We start from the raw sequence: 22,798 nt of genomic DNA on the forward strand, positions 1-22,798 counted from the left end.
ATTCTGTTTGACGACCCAACTGTCCGACTGGGTCAGGGTGGCCTTCTTCAGGGTCATTACACTACCTCGCGTCTTCTGCAATGTTGTAGAATAACCGCCAACAAAAACCTCGATTTTATTCAAAATATTTTCCATCGCGGGCTACAACTTTCTCTAGATAGTTGTATCGTTAAATCCTGAGAGATGACCAAGCGCCCAGAGATTTAACGAACGTTAGTTGCGCCTGCAGTCGCGTCGACTGTGTTCGACATGACCATTCAACGTGGATCCGCGATCAAGCGTCTGTAAGACTGGGTCAAGGTGGCCTTCTTCATGGTCATTACACTACCTCGCGTCTTCTGCAATATTGTAGAATAACCGTCAACAAAAACCTCGATTTTATTCAAAATATTTTCCATCGCGGGCTACAACTTTCTCTAGATAGTTGTATCGTTAAATCCTGAGAGATGACCGAGCGCCCAGAGGTGTAATGAACGTTAGCTGCGCCTGTAGTCGCGTCGGCTGTGTTCGACATGACCATTCAACGTGGATCCGCGATTAAGCGTCTGTAAGACTGGGTCAAGGTGGCCTTCTTCATGGTCAATACACTACCTCGCGTCTTCTGCAATGTTGTAAAATAACCATCAACAGAAACCTCGATTTTATTCAAAATATTTTCCATCGCGGGCTACAACTTTCTCTAGATAGTTGTATCGTTAAATCCTGAGAGATAATCGAGCGCCCAGAGGTGTAATGAACGTTAGCTGCGCCTGCAGTCGCGTTGGCTGTGTTCGACATGACCATTCAACGTGGATCCGCGATTAAGCGTCTGTAAGACTGGGTCAAGGTGGCCTTCTTCATGGTCAATACACTACCTCGCGTCTTCTGCAATGTTGTAGAATAACCGTCAACAAAAACCTCGATTTTATTCAAATTATTTTCCATCGCGGGCTACAACTTTCTCTAGATAGTTGTATCGTTAAATCCTGAGAGATGACCGGGCGCCCAGAGGTGTAATGAACGTTAGTTGCGCCTGCAGTCGCGTCGGCTGTGTTCGACATGACCATTCAACGTGGATCCGCGATCAAGCGTCTGTAAGACTGGGTCAAGGTGGCCGTCTTCGTGATCTCCTTATTTCCGCGTCCCACTGCAGGTTTCGTTCATTCGTTTATTCGGTGAATATGGATCGCGTGTATACATACGTGTACATGTGCATGCACACGTGTGCACGGTGGCTATATATGGGTATAGATATATAGCCTATGTGCCGCGTCATCAACCACCGCGTACCTACACCGTCATCAGAAGCGAAAGATGCTGGCGTCGCCGAATCTGGCTTCCCTTTCTCCACCTTCTGTACGCGGCGAGAGTAAACGTGACGTCACCAGCTTAAAGCTGCAAGACGAAATGAGAAGAACCGATTGATTTGTCCTTTTCATTTCGTTCACCTTGCTCCGTTCTTGGTGCTTCCAGCTCCGATTTCGAGACCGACGTCCTCTTCTTCGTCGCGCAGTACAACTCCTGGCTAGCGACGGGGATTTCGAGTACTTCGAACCGGTTTCAGTTTGTTTACAGTGACTTGAAATTTATCAATTACAGTCAAACCTGTTTTTGTGTGGTGGATACGGATCGCATTAAACAAACTGCACAAAAGAAAATATTCGGAGATTTTATAAATACTTATAAAAAATAATTTTTTACAACATATTAGAGAAAATTTTTTTTATGGGGTGAAGAGGGGCCGCATAAAGAAAGTCGCACTTAAAAAATACGTCAAATATTTACGAAATATATTCTTTTTTTGGATTCTTTAACATCTGCTGGTCTATTTAATATTGCAATTTTAGTTTCTAATGCAATTGTCTTTCTTTTCACTTTTTTTTGGCTAAAATTATTCATTTTAAGGGAGTACTTATGTCTAAAAATAAAATAAAAATCATAAAAACTATACAGAAACCAAATATAACAAAGTAATTAATTTACCTTTAATCTCACTATAAAATGAATCCTTAATCACGCGAATCGTGGATAAAACTCGGAATACGAAGCGTATGTTGCTAGCGCGTTGAACGAAAACGATTGAATGAGTATTGCCGGCAAACTGTTCATAACAAATGAATAGAGCGCCTTGCAGTGTACATACAGGGTGTGTGGTCAGACTTGGACAAAATTTTAATAGGGTATTCTAGAGGCCAAAATAAGACGAAAATCAAGAATATCAATTTGTTGATGGAGGCTTCGTTAAAAAGTTATTAACATTTAAAGTTCCGCCAGCCCTGAATTTTTTTCTCGAAAATGCGCAGGATTTCGGCGGTATGTATATTCACCAAAAATGATTGTAATTGACCCCTCTAGCTAAGAATAATTTTTCCAGACGATTTGAAATTTTTTAGTTTTGTCGAAAAATTTCACATCTTCTCGAATTCTTTTCTCGAAAGTGAATAAGATTTCGAGGTTATGTCTAATGACCAAAAATGATTGTAATTGACCCCCGCAACCGAAAATAATTTTTCCAGAACGATTTGAACTTTTTTTTCGCGGAAAATTTAAGCACCACTCCTTGTCGATTTTTCTTAAAAATTTGCTTTTTATTTTTAATAAATTTATTTGACGCTCTACAGAAAAGTTGTCTGATACTTTTTTGTAGGTGTCCATGGGCTCTGCTCCAAAAAAAAAATTTCAATGAGATACCTGTACTATTGTAGGAGTTATGGTCGTTTGAAAACTGAACCAGTTTTATAGGGTTTTTCTCACTTTACAGTGTCAAGGAACAACTTTTTTAATATTGTTAGAATTTCTATATATTCTCCACTAAAATACGCGTTGTTGGCATTTTGAACAATTAAAATCCTCCAATCTGTTCAGGAGTTATGACATTTTAAATATTCGCATGAAATTTCAGGGAAGCATTTCTGGTCTGGCATTAGATTTTCGGTAAAGAATTTTTTTCTTGAAAATGCGTAGGATTTCGGGGGTATGTCTATTCACCAAAAATGCTTATAATTGACGCCTGTAACTACATATAATTTTTTTAGTATGATTTAAAATTTTTTAATTTAATTTTTCAATTACTTTTTAATGAAGCCTTAGTCAAGAAATTCCACACCTACCCGAATTTTTTTCTTGAAAGTGGATAGGATTTCGAGGGTATGTCTATTCACTAAGAATGATTATAATTGACCTTAGCAATCAAAAAGAATTTTTTTAGAATGATTTGAAATTTTTTAATTTTGTCGAAAACTTTCACACCTTCTCGAATTTTTTTCTTGATAGTGGGTAGGATTTCAGGGGTATATGTGTTCACCAAAAATGATTGTAATTGAGCCCCACAACCAAAAATAATTTTTTCAGAATGGTTTGAAATTTTGTAATAACTTTTTAATGAAGCTTTAGTCAAAAAATTGATATTATTGAGTTTCGTTTTATTTTGGCCTCTAGAATCTTCCATTAAAATTTTTCCCAGGGATGGCCGATCACCCTATATAAATGTATCTATATGTATATTCACCAAAAATTATTGTAATTGACCCCCTCAACTAAAAATAATTTTTCCAAAACGATTTAAAATTTTTTTTTCCCGTCGAGAAATTTCACACCTTCTTGAATTTTTTTCTAGAAAGTGGATAGGATTTCGGGGGTATGTCTATTCACCAAACATTATTGTAATTGACCCCCGCAACAGGAAATTATTTTTCCAGAACGATTAAAAATCTTTTTTTTTTGTCGAAAAATTAAGGTACCTAATTAGATTTTCGGTAAGGAATTTTTTTCTCGAAAGTGCATACAATTTCGAGGCTATGTGTAATGACCAAAAATGATTGTAATTGACCCCCGCCACCGAAAATAATTTTTTCAGAACGATTTGAAATTTTTTAGTTTAATTGTTAATAACTTTTTAACGAGGCCTTCACCAACAAATTGGTATTCTTGATTTTCGTCTTATTTTGGCCTCTAGAATAACCCCATTAAAATTTTTCCCAGGGGTGCCCGAACACCCTGTATGTGCACTGATAGAAAACATTACAACGATGTAATAATGCCAACACCATTGGAATTCATATACCACATAAAAAAAATCACACAAAACAAAACCAATCGCATAAAAATAAAATTGCATGAAAAAGGACCCCTCAAAAACAAGTTTGACTGTACCATATTATGCTCAGAGAGAATTTTCTACTAAAAGTTGTAGAACAGATAGTCTTCCAGGAGCTTTTAGGAATTATAAACTTATTTTACGATTTATGAACACCCGTAATACAAGACTCTACCGTAGTATTACGTCTCTGAAGCACGCAGCAAGGGATAATCTGTATCAGAAAGAACAAACATATGATTTTGTTACCATACTTCTCTTCTGCTACTCTGTGGTTGAGTTTACACATCCCAGTGTAGGATCGAATTATGACATCAGACCACCTATACAGTAACGCAAACAAGAAACCAATCTCAAGAGAGTGATGTGCGTGTGGTCCGCGATAATTACTACCTGTGTTATCGATCCCTAGAAGGAACTGCGATTATTGGCTGTAAACAAGACGTAACAAAACAATTACGTGCCAAGAATCATTCTTCAGCACGCAGTTCAAGATCCTCCTATCACCACGCAGACGATTCGAATTTCAAGTGTTTTATGAAAACTAGTTAACGTGTGGCTAGCTTGGAGTCTCAGCATTACGAAAAATACTTCTCCATTTTGTACGCTAGTCAACATACTTTCTGTGGCGTTTTACTTGGTCCAACGAGAGGTGTGCGTTGACGTCTAGAAAGCCAGCAGCGTGCGCGCACTTGCCACTGTTTATCTACAATTTACTGACATACTAGATAGAAAAGGTAGGTGAACGAGATGGTGCACGTAGAGGATAGTCGCGTAGGAAGAAGATAGATCGAAGAGGCAGGCGTCTACGTCACGCGTTAAGGGGTCGTCGCAGTGGAAAGCCGCAGAAGGGGTGACGCCGGCAGATAGAGATAGGCCACGATGCCGGCGTGACTTGACAATAAAGCTCGTCTCACCTTTGGCTCGTTCCGCAGCCTCCTTTTTGGTCCCTCGTCCTTCGCGCATGGCAACCAACCCCCCCGTTCGTCTCCTGCTTCCTCCATCCGCTTTCATCCGATACCCTAAGCACCTACGAAGCTCGTTCGCCATTGACTACTTTAGCTATCGCTTGCCAACTGGCTGGGTGCTCGAGGACCTAGAACGCGTCCGTAAGAGTTATAAAGCGTGAAATTCGAGCCGAGAAACGAGCCTACAGCGGCCCCGGGTCCTCACACCTCTCTTTGAAATGATGCCACATGCACGTGTAGACGTGTACGCTTGACACGCTCGACGACACCAAACAGAGCGTAACTGTACCAATAACCACCGAATAAAAGAACACGCTTCGCTTTATGACTACTATTTTCTTTCGACGGAAAACTCTTCCACGATAGGGTAACTGTTCTACACTGCGAAACGTAACTATAGCACCGCTACAATTTTCAAGAGTTTCGGAATATTAATTAATGATTTCTAAATATTAATAGTATTACGCGAATCAGGCTAAAATGAAATTATAGTCATTGTCTCAGGAGTAACAAGACAAAACATAATCGTAAATCTCACTTGTGTCGATAAAGTAGAGCAGGTAATCGATCGCCACCTGCTGGATTACTTATTGATTATAGATCAGTCTCTAATGTAATGTAACACGTGTTTTCTCATCACTTGTTATAAATAAAACATTTAATTAAAATAATACACTGTGCAGTAAAAACCTCAACAGTAATGAAAAAAGGTCGTACATAACATTTATTTAAGACAAAATATAACAATAACATAAGTATTTTACAGGTGCACAACTATAGCACCAATGCAATTGTAACGTAATAACGATATTAAATTACAATGAAATTATTAAGTTATAATTTGACTGAATAGAATGGAAAATTTTAATAATGAGTAGGATCTTGTTTTTTCTCTATTAACTCAAAGATGTGTCTAGGCATGCTCGTGATTAGTTTTCTCAATATTTCTTCGTTAATTTCATTCCACAATTTAATTACAGCTTCTTTTAACTATGAAATGCTTGAAAACTGTCGATTGTATGCATGAATACACCGTACCATAATGCTCCACAGATTATTTATTGGATTTTCATCTGGAGAACATACTGGTCACTTCACTAATTTCATGTTAAATGTTTCAAACCACTTCATTGTTCTTCGACTTTTATATATGAAAGCATTATCGAGTGAATAAACAGCAATAAATTGTTCTCCAGTATTTCGATGTATTCTAGTTGTAAGCTATTTTGGATGAAGGAAACGTTAATTCCACCTTGCCAGTCGAGCAAAACGCAACTCACACCATTAGTGTTTCCCCGCCGAAATTAAGTTTGGAAAAGTATTTTGGTTCCTTTCGTAGATCCCTTCAGTAAGAATTAAACCGTCGAGGTTGAATTTTTTCTCTTTGACAGAAAATATTACCTAATAAAGGACGTCAAATGGGAAACAGTAATATAATGTCATCTCTAAACTTATTAATTTTCAAAATCAACTTACACGATCCCAATTTCGACTGATGTTTTCGCAAGGGTATTCCATTCTCGCTATTTTGTGGTGTTTAGAAAATATAAATGCAGAAATTTGTTTTTGTCTAATAATATTAGGATTGCGTTTAAACACACGCTGAATGGTTGAACGTGACACGTCGAGTTCACATTCTTGTGCAATTTCTCGACAACTTTTTAAAGCATTGCTTCTATCTTTAATAATTTGCTTCCCAGTACGCGGGACAATTTCTTCTGAGATCCTCCTTTCTTATTTTTCTCATCTATCGATGAATCGCGTAAAAAATGCCATACAACTTTATTGGACCGCCCCAATTTATGTGCGATTTCTCGAACTCCCATTTCTTGTTCATTACATGATAAAATTGCACCTTGCTCTGTTTCAGTAAGGTATTTACCACGTGGAATTATGTAAATTAACTATAAAAATCTGCGTCGAAACAAAATTTTCTGACATACACCCTTGAAATGTAATTAGAATAAGAATCGTGTTATAGTTTTACACCGATTTGCACAATGTTTTTCGCCTTTATTTTTTTAGGCAAACCACTTCAGTATGTTTCGACTAAAGTTCATTATTTACAATGCTTCTTCGTATTATACAATTACCTTCTTTGAATTTTTCTTTTAAATTAAAAAAATCTTAAAAATGTCACCGGTGCTATAGTTATGTTCCGCAGTGTATGTATTAGTCGGCCCCTATCCAGTAGTCTCTTTCGTAATAAATTACTTAGAAATAAGGAATAATAACAAAATCACGTTTAAGAAGAAGTTAGCAGTGAACCTATGTATACTTCTATTTCCAATGTTCAGTTTCATACCTTTGAAGACAATAGTATGCAGGTTGTTCGGCCATCCTTGGGAAAAATTTTAATGGGAGATTTTAAAGGCCAAAATAAGACGAAAATCAAGAATATCAATTTCTTGATTGAGGTTTCATTCAAAAGTTATTAAAAAATTAAATTAAAAAATTTCAAATCATTCTAAAAAAATTATTTACGGTTGTGGGGGTGAATTACAATCATTTTTGGTGAATAGACATATCCCCGAAATCCTACGTACTTTCGAGAAAAAAATTCATTAACGAAAATATAATGTGAGGCCAGAAATGGTTCCACGAAATTTCATGCGTATGTTTAAAAAATCATAACTGCGGAACGGATTGGAGGATTTTAATGTTTCAAATGTAAACAACGCGTATTTTGTCGGAGAATATTTAGAAATTTTAAGAATGTTGTTTCTTAACCCCGTAAAGTGAAAAGGCCCCCATACAAATGGTCCATTTCAATCCAAAACATTTCTATCTGAAATTTTTATTTTGTGACGAATTCTTTGACGAATTTTTGAAATCGTTCTAAAAAAATTATTTTAGGTTGCAAGGATCGATTACAATCATTTTTGGTCAATGGGCATACCCCCGAAATCCTAACAGTTTTTGAGAAAAAAATTCCTTACCGAAAATATAATTTCAAGCCAGAAATGCTACCCTGAAATTTCATGAGAATCTTTAAATTGTCATAACTTCTGAACGGATTGGACAATTTTAGTGTTTAAAGAAGTAAACAACGTGTATTTTAATGAAGAATATGTAGAAATTGCAAAAATATTCGAAAAGTGATCCTTGACCCCGAAAAATGAGAAAAACCCCATAAAAATGGTCGAATCTTCAAATGTTCATAACTCCTACAATAGTGAATATATTTCAATAAAATATTTTTCTTAAGTAGAGGTCATGGGTACCTACAAAAAAGTATTAGACAACTTTTCCGTAGGGAGTCAAACAAAATTACTAAAAATCAAAAACGAATTTTTAAAGAAAATCGACAAGGGGTAGGTACCTAAATTTTTCAACGAAAAAAAAATTTCGAATAATTCTGAAAAAATTATTTTCGATTGCGGGGAACAATTACAATCATTTTTGATGAATACATATAACCCCGAAATCCTACGCATTTTCGACCAAAAAATTCATTACTAAAAATATAATGTCTGACCGTAACTGTCTGTTACCCTGAAAATTGAAAAGTTTCTAATCATTCTGGAAAAATTATTTTCGGTTGCGGGGGTCAATTACAAGCATTTTTGGTGAATAGACATACCCCCGAAATCCTACCCACTTTTTAGAAAAAAATTCGAGAAGGTGTGAAATTTTTCGACGGGGGAAAAAAATTTCAAAACCTTTTGAAAAAATTATTTTCGGTTGCGGGGGTCAATTAGAATAATTTTTGGTGAATAGACATACCCCCGAAATCTTGCGCATTTTGGGGAAAAAGTTCAGTAGGTGCGGAACTTTAAACGTTGATAACTTTTTAACGAAGTCTCGATCAACAAATTGGTATTCTTGATTTTCGTCTTATTTTGACCTCTAGAATCCCTCATTAAAATTTTTCCTAGGGGTAGCCGAACACCCTGTATGTATAGAAAGTTATGTTTTCAAGTTTATTTGTAAGATACCTTTCTCCTTTATGTAGCAAATTTTTTAAATCTGTACAAAAATATCCAATAGTTTCACTGAAAATGTACAGACTCAGTACTTTAATTTCATACAGAAAATTTACAAACCGCGTGGAAATTTCTTAATTTTTATCAGATAGAAGATACAACTCTCTTGAAAATGAATTTTGTTTCAAGTCGATACCGTAGTTAATTCCACAGAAAACAATGAATTATGAAAAAATGTTGGCTAGTAATTACGGAAACATTCTGTATTCAAATTTAAATTCATTTTCAATTAAGTAAATAATTCATAATCCAGTGTAATCGCACACCAGTCGTATAATCAATAGGAATTACTGAAATTTCATTAGGTACACAGGGTGTTCCGCCACCCCTGGGAGAAATTTTAATGGGAGATTCCAGGGGCCAAAATAGGACGAAAATCAAGAATACCAATTTGTTGATTAAGGCTTCGTTAAAAAGTTATTAACAGTTGCGCCTGTAGGTAGGCAACCTGCGTATAGCTGCGTGCGCACGATAGTGATTCTCACTCTGCTTACTGACGTATCAATAGCCTTACAGTTTTCTGAGTGAGAACCAACTTAAACGTTAATAACTTTTTAACGAAGCCTCAATCAACAAATTGGTATTCTTGATTTTCGCCCTATTTTGGCTTCTAGAATCTCCCATTACAATTTTTCCCAGGGGTGGTCGAACACCCTGTATGGAGGGTGGGGCAGTAACTATTAGCACCTTAGATATCTTGGAAACTATAAATTTCACAGAAATGTTTGCTAAAGTAAATTGCACAGTACGAAGGGCGCTATTGGGTGGCGATAATAGTTTTTTTGCAGGTGGAGGTACTTCGGACATTTCAAGGTCACATCCATTTTTTTAAATGGATCGGTATGTTTTTGCTTCCGTATCACGATAGAGGATCTTAAAACGAGTTCAACGACCTATTACACAAGGTCATTGAAGGTCATAGAAAGGCGATAATACTTACGGTTTTGGTAGTAAATGAAACATACGTATTGTCAACAGTAGAGGAATGCGTAATGCTTACCGTTTACTTCACTGAGAATAAACACTGCTTGAAGGACACTTTAATAGTTTGCAGAGTAAGATAAACATCATAAGATTAGTATCGATAAATCGGTCAATCCGGCACGATGTATCCGTTTGAAGAGCAGGTTGATATGCTTCTTATTTATGGCGAATGCCAACAAAATTCTGTAAGGGCGAAAAACTTGTATGCTGAACGATATCCACATCGGTCTCAGCCTTCGCGTCAAACATTTAAAAATGTGTATGATAAACTTAGGCAAACCGGTAGTTTAAGTGTTCGTAAAAGTGAACGCCAGAAACGAGTTATTAACGAAGAAATGGAAATCGGTGTGCTCGCTAGTGTGTCTAGAAATTCTCATATTAGTTCGCGACAAATTGAACGCGAATTTGGCATTAGTAGGAGGAGCGTACTTTGCGCATTTTGCACCGTCACAAATTTCATCCGTATCACGTTAGTCTTCACCAAGAATTGCATGGGAACGACTTCATGAATCGCGTTGAGTTTTGTCGATGGGCTATACGTCAGATTCAAAACAATGAGCTTTTTTTTAATACCGTCTTATTTACTGATGAAGCAACATTCACAAATCACGGGAATGTTAATTTGCATAACATGCATTTATGGGCAGCGGAAATCCACATTGGCTGCGACAGGTTGAACATCAAAAACAATGGTCTGTGAATGTATGGTGCGGTATCATAGGTGATCAAATTATTGGACCTTATTTTATCAATGGAAATTTGAATGGCAACGTCTATGCTAATTTTATTAAGGATACATTGGGTCTTTTGCTAGAAGAGTTACCTTTATTTACACGACAAACCATGTGGTATCAACATGATGGATGCCCAGCACATTATTCATCGATTGCGCGAAGGGAACTCGATGAAAAATTTCAAAATCGTTGGATTGGACGCGGCGGTCCAATATCGTGGCCAGCTCGTTCACCAGACATAACACCTTTAGATTTCTTTCTGTGGGGAACACTGAAAGAGAAAGTGTACAAAGAAGTACCAACTACATCTCACGATATGCAACAGCGAATTATTGCAGCCTGTGCATCAATAAGTTCTGACGCTGTAAGACTTGCAAGTCGATCAATCGTAAAAAGAATCCAACGGTGCATTGACAGTGATGGTCATCATTTCGAACACCTACTATAAACATGTTTCATTTACTACCAAAACCGTAAGTATTATCGCCTTTCTATGACCTTCAATGACCTTGTGTAATAGGTCGTTGAACTCGTTTTAAGATCCTCTATCGTGATACGGAAGCAAAAACATACCGATCCATTTAAAGAAATGGATGTGACCTTCAAATGTCCGAAGTACCTCCACCTGCAAAAAAACTATTATCGCCACCCAATAGCGCCCTTCGTACTGTGCAATTTACTTTAGCAAATATTTCTGTGAAACTTATAGTTTCGAAGATATCTGAGGTGTTAATAGTTACTGCCCCACCCTGTATACACTCCTCGGACGTCTTCCCAATATCCTAGTCGTCTAAGGCTGGGCCTGCTAGAAAGCTTTACTGATGAGTCCACTAGCAGACCAGAACGAAACACGCCCCCTCCTTTCTTTTTCCGCCCTCCTACGAGATTCTCACGAGCAGACCACACCGAAGCAAAGCAGCGCCACAGTTGTCTTTTATCAAAATTGGTATCTTCATCAATTAATATTAAATGAAAAATCTGTCTACCCGGAAACTTTTGCACACCACTGTATACAGGGTGTCCCATTTAAGTTGAGATTGTAAAAAATCTCGAAAATATATAATTTTGTGAGAAAGCGATCTATATGTGTTTGATTTAAATAGGTCGTTGAGATGCGCGTCATTCACATCGTTGACGGTTTTGTTTCTTTCGTCTTGGAGACGCCTTCTCGCGACGTTTCTCTGATGTTATGTTTTGATTTGCATTACGAGCTGCGACAGCCAGCATGCGCTCGTTCATATTTATTTATTTATTTCCTGTTGTATTAAATATATTACTTATTTAAACAAATACTGTGTGATAAATTCTGTCAAATTAAAAAAAACAAATATTACACATGTCCTTTAGTGCTTCGAGTGGGGAGTGAAATGACACTACTAGTTTTTAATGCGTAACCTGTGATAAACGTGATATAGGGTAGACCGATGACGGTTATAACATTATAAATATCTCAAAATTATAAGAAATATTAACGTAAATTTCAGGTATATAGGGTGTCCCATTTAAATTAAGATTGTAAGAAATTTCGAAGACATGTGATTTAAAAAAAACAAACTGACACGTGTCCTTTACTGTTTCAAGTGGGGAGTCAAATGTACTAGTTTCTTAATGCACAGGCGTTTTCAAGGTTATTTCAAGATAATCTTGTCTATTTTATCATAAACCCATATTTTTTATCTCGAAATCATATTCTACGTAAAAAAATGCACAACTTTTGTTTGAAAGATTGTTTTGTAAGTTCAATATTTTTAAAGATATGTAGCGAAACATCTTTTAAAAATACTGATACCACATCTGGTAGGCTCACGTCTTCTAGTATTATTGATAGCTTAAAATCCATAATGTTTCGATATTTCATTCTGTCAAGTGTAATAGAGATAAACATAGCTACTATGATTGCGTTTACAAATGTATCTGACAATAGGCTATAAGTTTGTGACTGAATTCTTAGTCACAGTCTAGAGATATTGTATCGCCAGTTCAGTTTACGCAGTGAGTGCAATAAAATATGTAGCAATTGCAAAAAAAATTGAAATGATTCTTCTTTACGGTGAATCAGGACGAAACATTGAAGAAGCTTTGCGGTACGAGAAGAACTTTATTATCTGTTTACGAGTGTTTTATTAAACGAATCAATAAGTGTCTAGAAGTTGAGGATAAAAATTTCGAGCTTCTATTTTGATGTTCTTAAATGAAATAAAAAACCTTCCAGAAAAAAGTAACGTTGTTATGTTAATAGAAAAACAAAATTATTCTTAACATAAATATGAAAAATTAGCTAAATATCTTAAGAAATATTAAACTTGCAAACAAAACATTTCAAACAAAACTTGTGCATTATTTTACGTAAATTCTGAAATAAAAAATGTGGGTTTATGTTAAAAAAAAGATAAGATGACCTTGAGATAACCTTGAAAGCGCCTATGCGTTAAAAAACATGTGTTAGTTCGTTTTTTTTTAAATCACACGTCTTCGAGATTTGTTGCAATCTTAACTTAAATGGGTCACCATGTATAATTCGCAGCAACGGGGTTTCTAAGAATAAACAGATCGCAGAACGCTAGTACGTTGACGTCTGAATATTAATGTGTCGTGAAAATGTGACAACTAAAAATCTATATATTTTCCAACGCAACATAATTGTCAGGAATAAATTGTTTATGTATTTTTAATGTAGAATAAATCGTCTATTGTATTCGTGCGATATAAAAGCTGAACATTTAACAGTAGATTTACGGAAGCCGTCAATTTGACGGATGTCAGATCCCATATTTAAAATCGCAGAACGCGTAAATATTATTTTTTAACAACTTATGTTGAATTTGATTGATGCAATGGCATGAATGTATATTCTAATTAAAAGAAAAATCGTATTTTAAGGTAATCGTCAACATAAAAGTTATCAATAAAAATATGTGCGATCAATGTCCGTAAATCTAGTGTTAAAAAAACAAAAAGCCTCGAGCAAGCTGAGCAGGGAAGATTTAAAAAATGGCTGAATAGCTCCTTGTCGAAACACTGTATATGATGATTATAACACGGACGAAATAGAAAATTGATCGTGTCGATATACCCTCGACTACCCTTCGTGGCAAGCTAAATGTATCATAGGCGTTATTACGAGTGTTTCGATGCTAACAGTGAGGATAAACTATCCGAAATGAGACGAACCTGCTGGAAGTAGCGAACAGTCAATTTGTCAGTGTGACGAGCGACGTCTGTTCAGAGGGTCGTCGAGGGTCGAAGACAAGCCCATTGTCAAGCGACCCCTGCGGACAAGTTAGTTAAATCCTCGTTAGAACTTTATCCACCTTCTCGTTTGACAACCGCTGAAAACGTCGGTGACTTTTCGCGCTTCTAAGCGTGTAATCGTTACATCGATAATTCCTCGTGTCCATACCCATATTGGTATCTTAAATATTGGTACACGGTTCAAGTAAATAATACATCAAATATATGATTGAAAGAAACAGAGGGTCAGCTGTTTGAACGATCCTTTATCATTGCGTCGAAAGTACCCGCGTAGTTTAGTAAAAACTACATCATTTTTACAACATATTATAAACACATACCGGAAGTGGAAGTAATAGTTATTTACTTTGTCAAAACTTCAGTAACCGTAGTCTAAATCATGTATTATATTTTCTAAATTATTAGATGGTCCCACAAATTCGTGTCGTTCGATATTCCGAAATTGACGAGGATAACATTTGAAATTTAATAGAAAGGAAACCAAATTTGTCAGTTTAGGTGATTTCTAAAATTTTAAAGGTACTAACATCAACGATTCATAGCAATTTGAAAGAAATAGATATTGTGTCAAAGCTTGAATCCACACTGGCTTACGGAACGAAATTTTCCGAACAAATATTTTTGATAGTATTTAATAAAACCGAACCCTATAAGAAATAAAGCACAACAATCTCCAGGCTTACTAATGGGTAAACAATTTGAAAATGTCAACGTCTTAATGAAAAGTGTTGAACTACATTTTAATAAAAAATCAATGAAGTTTCGTAGCGACGATAGAATGGCTTTGCCAAAAACGTGTTCTGGAACGAGAAGAGATTTACTGGTTTTCGTAAAATTCCACTATACAGAGTGTTCGGCCACCCCTGGGAAAAATTGTAATGGGAGATTCTACAGGCCAAGATAGAACAAAAATCAAGAATTTCATTAAAAAGTTATTAACGTTTAAAGTTCCGCACGTATTGAATTTTTTTCTCGAAAATGCGCAGGATATCGGGGGTAAGTCTATTCACCAAAAATGATTGTAATTGAAACTCACAACCGCAAATAATTTTTTCAGAACGATTTGAAATTCTTTTTTCGTCGAAAAATGTAAGCACCCTCTGTCGATTGTTCTTAGAAATTCGTTTTTCATTTTTAGTAATATTGTTTGACGGCCACCAGAAAAATTGTCTAATACTTGTTTGTAGGTACCCATGAGCTCTACTTCAGAAAAAAGTTTCATTGAAATATATTCACTACTGCAGGAGTTATGGCTGTTTGAAAATTAGATTATTTTTATGGGGGTTTTTCTAACTGTACGGGGTCAAGGAATAACTTTTGTAATATTGTTAGAATTTCTACATATTCTTCACCAAAATACGCGTTGTTTGCCGTTTGAAACATTAAAATCCTCCAAACCGTTCAGAAGTTATGACGTTTTTGAGATACGCATGAAATTTCAGGGTAGCATTTCTGGCCTCACATTTCGGTAAGGGATTTTTTTCTTGAAAATGCATAGGATTTCGGGGGTATGTGAAATGATCAAAAATGATTGGAATCGACTCCTGCAACCAAAAATAATTTTTTCAGAATGACTTGAATTTCTTTAATTTTGTCGAAAAAATTCACACCTTCTCAAATTTATTTCTAGAAAGTGGATACGATTCGGGGGCATGTCTATTAACCAAAAATGATTGTAATTGATCTGCAAGCGAAAATAATTTTTCCAGAACAATTTAAAATTTTTTTTCTTCATCGAAAAATATTATAGCTCCTGTCAAATTTTCTTAAAAATTTGTATTTCATTTTTAATAAATTTGATTGGCGCTGTACAGAAAAGTTGTTTATACTTTTTTGTAAGTATCCATGAGCTCTACTTCTCTAATAAATTTCAATGAGATACGTTCACTATTGTACGAATTATGGTCGTTTGAAAATTGGACGATTTTTATGACGTTTTTCTCATTTTGCGGTGTCAAGGAACTACTTTTCGAATATTTTTGGAATTTGCACATATTCTTCGCCAAAATACGCGTTGTTCATATTTAGCAACATTAACATCCCCCAATCCGTTCAGAAATTATGATATTTTAAAGATACGCATGAAATTACAGAGAAGCATTTCTGACTTCACATTAGATTTTCGGTTAGGAATTTTTTTCTTGAAAATGCGTAGGATTTCGAGGATATGTATAATGACCAAAAATGATTGTAATTGACCCTCGCAACCAAAAATAATTTTTTTAGAATGATTTGAAAATTTTTTTTTTCACCGAACAATCTCAGCACATACCCGATTTTTTTTCTCGTAAGTGGATAGGATTTCGAAGGTATGTGTATTCACCAAAAATGATTGTAATTAACCCCCGCACCTGAAAATAATTTTTCCAGAACGATTTGAAATTTTTGAATTTAATTGGTAATAACTTTTTAACGAAGCCTCCATCAACAAATTGGTATTCTTGATTTTCGTGTTATTTTGGCCTCTAGAATCTCCCATTAAAATTTTTCCCAGGGGTGGCCGAACTCCCTGTATGAGATTCCCTGATAGAACAAAATTATTTTGTTCTTTGTTACTTCCTACCTTGGTGTACATGAATAAAAAGCTGAATCGTAAACAAAATATTTTTCACGATAATATACGGTTCCACGTAGCTTTCTTCATAGCTTTTTCTAACGTCTGGGAACATTGGTGTTCTAGTGGCGTGTAAAATTATTCCTGTTCACGATTCCGTGGTTATGGGGCATTGATCGTGGTCTTCCGAACGGTTCCGTTCCGTGTCGGGCTGCGGGCTTCACCGAAAGAGGTGAACGTTTTGTTTACCGACGTTCCATCTCGATGGATTCATCGTCGAGCGTCGGTGTCAGCAGAAACGGCGTTGCAAATAAAGTGAGGGAAGCGAGAACGACGGAGCCCCGCGTGCGTTCATGAAAACGCGTGCCAATGTTTCGCGTTTTTAAGCTGCGAAGCCAGCCAAATGCTCGCGATAAAGGGATCTAACATAGAAATCGTAAATCTCTACGATTACGACTACATTAGACAAGGGTTCGATGAAAACAAACACCCACGGCTCGATAACTTCGCTTCGAACAGAATTATTTTAATAAATAAAAAAACATTACTTCTTCTAACTTGTATTTATTAACTCCGTCTGAAATAAAAATCTTTCGTCGAAATACGAACCATATGCTTTTCACAAATGTAATTTGTAAACGAATTCATATTGTTTTAATCAACAAACTCGATTATGGAGATTTTTTATCTTCTTATCTTTCTATCATCGGTAATGGTTGATATTTCCAAATGTCAGTTATAATCTGGACCAGTCAATATTATCGATAGACTGAATCGAGCATTTTATATGTAACTGACGAGTGGAATTAAAAATTTGTTTGATAGCCTAACAGGACGAGGACAAAAGTGTAGAATAACGGCAACGAGTAGCGTCGAATTCATCGAAATTCGAAACTGCTGGTTGCACGTGTAGCAAATATTTGTTGCTTGGAGGCACGGTGAGGTTAATGAGAGGGACGAAGAAAGAAATAGAGAGGAGGAGTTTGTTGGTGCATAAAGGAACGAAGGGGATTCCATACCCAATGCTCGTGTCTGCCTCTCAAATGAAATGCTGAGCCTGCACATTGCACGTTACACCTAGGATCACGCGAAATGCGAGTCGCTGCTAACCAGAACTTGCCGTTCTATAGTCTTTCTCGATCGTTTTCTCCTTTTCTTTCGTATTCCCGGCCATTTTAATTAATCGATTTTGCCCTTCTACGTCTATGCCGTTATCGATGTACTCGTATCGGTGAATAGTGTTCAATTAAAGTTTCACGTACGGATCTTTATACAGGGTGTTCGGACACCCCTGAGAAAAATTGTAACGGGAGATTCTAGAGGCCAAAATAAGACGAAAATAAGGAATCCCAATTTCTTGATGGAGGCTACGTTAAAAAATTATTAACGTTTAAAGTTCCGCCGGTACTGAATTTTTTTCTAGAAAGTGGATACGATTCCGGGGGTATGTCTATTCACCACAAATGATTGTAATTGATCTCCACAAGCGAAAATAATTTTTCCAGAACAATTTAAAACTTTTTTTTTCGTCGAAAAATTTAGGCAGCTACCCCCTGTAGAACTTTCTTAAAAATTTGTATTTCATTTTTAATAAATTTGATTGGCGCTGTACAGAAACGTTGTTTAATACTTTTTTGTAGATATCCATGGGCTCTATTTCCCTACTAAATTTTAATGAGATACGTTCACTATTGTAGGAGGTATGGTCGTTTGAAAATTGGACGATATTTATGACGTTTTTCTCATTTTGCGAGGTCAAGGATTAACTTTCCGAGTATTTTTGCGATTTCTATATATTCTCCATCTAAATACGCGTTGTTTGCCGTTTGAAACATTAAAATCGTCCAATCCATTCAAAAGTTATGATATTTTAAAGAAATACATGACATTTCGAAGAAGCATTTCTGGCCTTACATTAGATTTTCAGAAAGGAATTTTTTTCTTGAAACTGAGTAGGATTTCGGGGATATGTCTATTCACCAAGAATGATTGTAATCGACTCCTGCAAATAAAAATAATTTTTTTAGAACGATTTGAAATTTTTTAATTTTGTCGAAAAAATTCACACCTTCTCGTATTTTTTTCTAGAAAGCGGGTAGGATTTCGGGGGTATGTCTATTCACCAAAAATGATTATAATTGATCTCCACAACCGAAAATAATTTTTCCAGAACAAATTAAAACTTTTTTTTTCGTCGAAAAATTTAGGCAGCTACCCCCAGTAGAACTTTCTTAAAAATTTGTATTTCATTTTTAATAAATTTGATTGGCGCTGTACAGAAACGTTGTTTAATACTTTTTTGTAGATATCCATGGGCTCTATTTTCCTACTAAATTTCAATGAGACACATACACTATTGTAGGATTTATCGTCGTTTGAAAATTGGACGATTTTTATGACGTTTTTCTCATTTTGCGAGGTCAAGGATTAACTTCTCGAGTATTTTTGCGATTTCTATATATTCTATATCTAAATACGCGTTGTTTGCCGTTTGAAACATTAAAATCGTCCAATCTGTTCAAAAGTTATGATATTTTAAACATTTGTATGACATTTCGAAGAAGCATTTCTGGCCTTACATTAGATTTTCAGAAAGGAATTTTTTTCTTGAAAATGCGTAGGATTTTAGGGGTATGTATAATGATCAAAAATAATTGTAATCAGCTCCTGCAACCAAAAATAATTTTTTTAGAACGATTTGAAATTTTTTAATTTCGTAGGAAAAATTCACACATTCTCGAATTTTTTTCTAGAAAGTGAATACGATTTCGGGCGTATGTCTATTAACCAAAAATGATTGTAAGTGATCCCCGCAACCGAAAATAATTTTTCCAGAACAATTTAAAACTATTTTTTTCGTCGAAAAATTTAGGCACCTACCCCCCGTCGATTCTTCTTAGAAATTCGTTTTTGATTTTTAGTAATTTTGCTTGATGCCCACCAAAAAAGTTGTCTAATACTTTTTTGTAGGAACCCATGAGCACTACTTTAGAAAAAAGTTTCATTGAAATATATTTGCTATTGTAGGAGTTATGGCTGTTTGAAAATTGGACCATTTTTATATGGTTTTTCTCATTTTGCGGAGTCATGGAATAACGTTTTGAATATTTTTGCGATTTATACATATTCTCCATCAAAATACACGTAGTTTGCTTTTCGAAACATCAAAATCGTCCAATCCGTTCAGGAGTTATGACATTTTAAAGATTCGCATGAAATGGGGTAACATTTCTAGCCAGAAATTATATTTTCGGTAAGGAATTTTTTTCTCGAAAGTGCATAGGAATTCGGAGTTATGACTATTCACCAAAAATTATTGTAATTGACCCTCGCAACTAAAAATAATTTTTTTAGAATAATTTGAAAAACTTTTTTTTCATCGAAAAATTTCACACCTACTCGAATTTTTTTCTCGAAACTGGGTAGGATTTCGGGGATATGTCTATTCACCAAAAATTATTGTAATTGACCCCCGCAATCGAAAATAATTTTTTCAGAATGATTTGAAATTTTTAATTCTTTTATTTTAATTTTAAAATTCTTCCCAGAGGTCACCGAACACCCTGTATAATACGAGCCATCGATTTATAGAAATAGGCATTGGTAATCAATTTTTATAATTGACAACCATCGTAAAATTTAGGTAAGTCAGAAATATCCCACATACGGAAATATGTACTTTTTAATACGAGTCCCAAAGTTCTATCGTTAAACGATAACTTTATTAGGTAACATTTTGGTAACTTAATCGAGTTGTATTGATTTCAATTTTAAATGTATAAAGTATAACATTTATCAAAATAGACAATCGATAACTTTTGAATAATTAACACAAATTTTTATATAAACCAATAAGCCGTTATTGATTTACAAAGTAACGTTAATAATTAACTGACCTCGATAGATTTAAAAGAAACTTACCATAGAGAAATAAGCTATACCAATCGACCCTAATTTAAATAAACGTTAACAAACGATAAATACTGACCAACGCATAACCTGTTTAGAAAAAATATTCTTTTCGTAGAAAGGACGAATTTTATAAAATTTCAAATACGAATTTATGAAACTGGGGAAATTGTTGTTCGTTTGACTAGTTCTATAAAATTTAAATAGACTCTATAGCCTAGATTTTCGAATAAAAATTTGATAATCATTAATAATGATAAAACAGAGTGAAAACTCGAAATAGAAAATACTTTTTGCAACAAGTGAAATATTTATTTTCATTTGCGGAATTTTCTAATTAATTTTAATTTTATCTTTTTGTTTTATTTATTTTTAAGACGTTAATGGAGCGTTTCGGAGGAAGGGACGCATGAAGGCTCGGTGAGAGATAAATTAGTACTGCGTGTATCTGAAACCGCCGGTATCGGCATTTATTTATAATAAGAAGTATAATAATTATTTTATGTACACATGAGACAATGTAACGGGAATTAAAAGATTCTTAAATCGTATAGGATCATAATCCAACGCGACAAAACAATAATATATATGCTTCATATGTAATTCGATAAGACAGTGGCGTAATTTTTGTATCAAACCTCTTCGCCTGTATTCTTGCACAACCCCAAACAAATAGTACGAAATAGAATAAGCCGCCGGGAGAAGAAACAAAGAAGAAAATATAGATTTCGTTGAAAATCTATTGATTTGTCAAACAATCTAGTAACAACATTTACTACGCGACAGCGAGGACGATTATCGAGAACGCTCTCGTCGCAAAATTTACGCCGCTGTATAGCACAGAGAAAAACAACGCAGCCCCCTCTCGTACAAACATCCCTTAGAAAAGAAACAGAAGAGACGATAATTTGTAGAGCTACCGTATACAGATCATTTTGTGCCATAAGTACTAAAAAACGATATCACCGTTCGTCTGGTGCCGGTACGAAAATGTACCGACACGTCTTTGTCACGCAATTTCTAACAAGGAGAGGTTGCATCTGTCGTCGATTCTTTTCAAACTTTTTTCCTACGATTCTAAATCAAAAATAAGTAGAACAAGAATTTCAACTCCTATGTTAACTACGTATAAGACAAAATTTTTTAAATTAAATGTTAAATATCTTTATAAATAACGAGCAATCGCAAACAAGCTCGGATGCGTGTCCACTTATTTTTGCTCTGGAATCGCCAGAAACAGTTCGAAAAAGAATTGATGACCCCACAGGTTCGCCGCGACCACCCCTTAAGAAAACAGACACTCGCAGCCATGCTTGCACACGCGATCGAACATCGTAGGTACTAAGTAGAAGCAGATCCCATCGATCAATCGATGATCAGTTTCGAATTCTTCACGATTCGACGTCGAAACGAGACAGAAAGCGATCGCCTAAATTATCCGCCTTTTCGTCTACCACTCAACGAAAACTTGGCCCTTGCCTAAAACAGGGACTCGATACCGGTATGATTTTCATGATTTTCGTACCGTTGCTATGACAGCGATTTCGAAACCGTTGTAATATCGAAAATCGAAATAAAAATTGTCACCAAACTCGAGGACCGATCTTCGTTACTTTATGTTCCACTTTATTTTCAAGTCTGCAATTCCATTCTAGTATACGATAGTGTGGCAATGTTTTGGAATACAATGTTTCCATCGTCAAAACATGATAATTTTTTTTGTATTGAATATCGGTCTTAGTAAGACTGGTGCCAATCACGATAAGAAAATGGTACCGGTTCAAGATATCTATTTAAAACAAATCTTGAGAAAATAATACCGGTATTTTTCGATATTTCGATTTCTACGAGGATCACGACAGTATAACCGATTTTTACCCGGTACAAGTCCCTAAAACATTCTCCACTATTCGCTCGGAAGTATAAATTCATAGAACGCGTCGTTCAAATGTATCTTCGGTGCTGCCACGATGCACGAGTTCAAGGACGCTGTATTCCACGCGCGTGACTATGTAAAAATTAATACCGATAAACGATAAGGAACGATCGAAACCACTTTCGAACTTGGACGTCAATGAATTATTCTTAAATACAGGGTGATCCAGGGTCGAACGAATTGGAGGCATATAGTATTTAGAAAAACAATTATTAAAGAGAAAATTGACTGTAATAAACTACATAGAGTTTTTTAAATTTATTTTCTTCCATGGAACAATTCGAAAATCATAGGGCGTTTATCTTTCAACCTAAAATTTTCTCGCAATTTTTGCAAGATAATAACACATTGCTACCTTAAAGTCCTGATTCGAACCTAATCAATTTGCCAGATGCATTGC

Source organism: Colletes latitarsis, chromosome 7, assembly GCF_051014445.1.
Source record: "Colletes latitarsis isolate SP2378_abdomen chromosome 7, iyColLati1, whole genome shotgun sequence".
Lineage (NCBI taxonomy): Eukaryota > Metazoa > Arthropoda > Insecta > Hymenoptera > Colletidae > Colletes > Colletes latitarsis.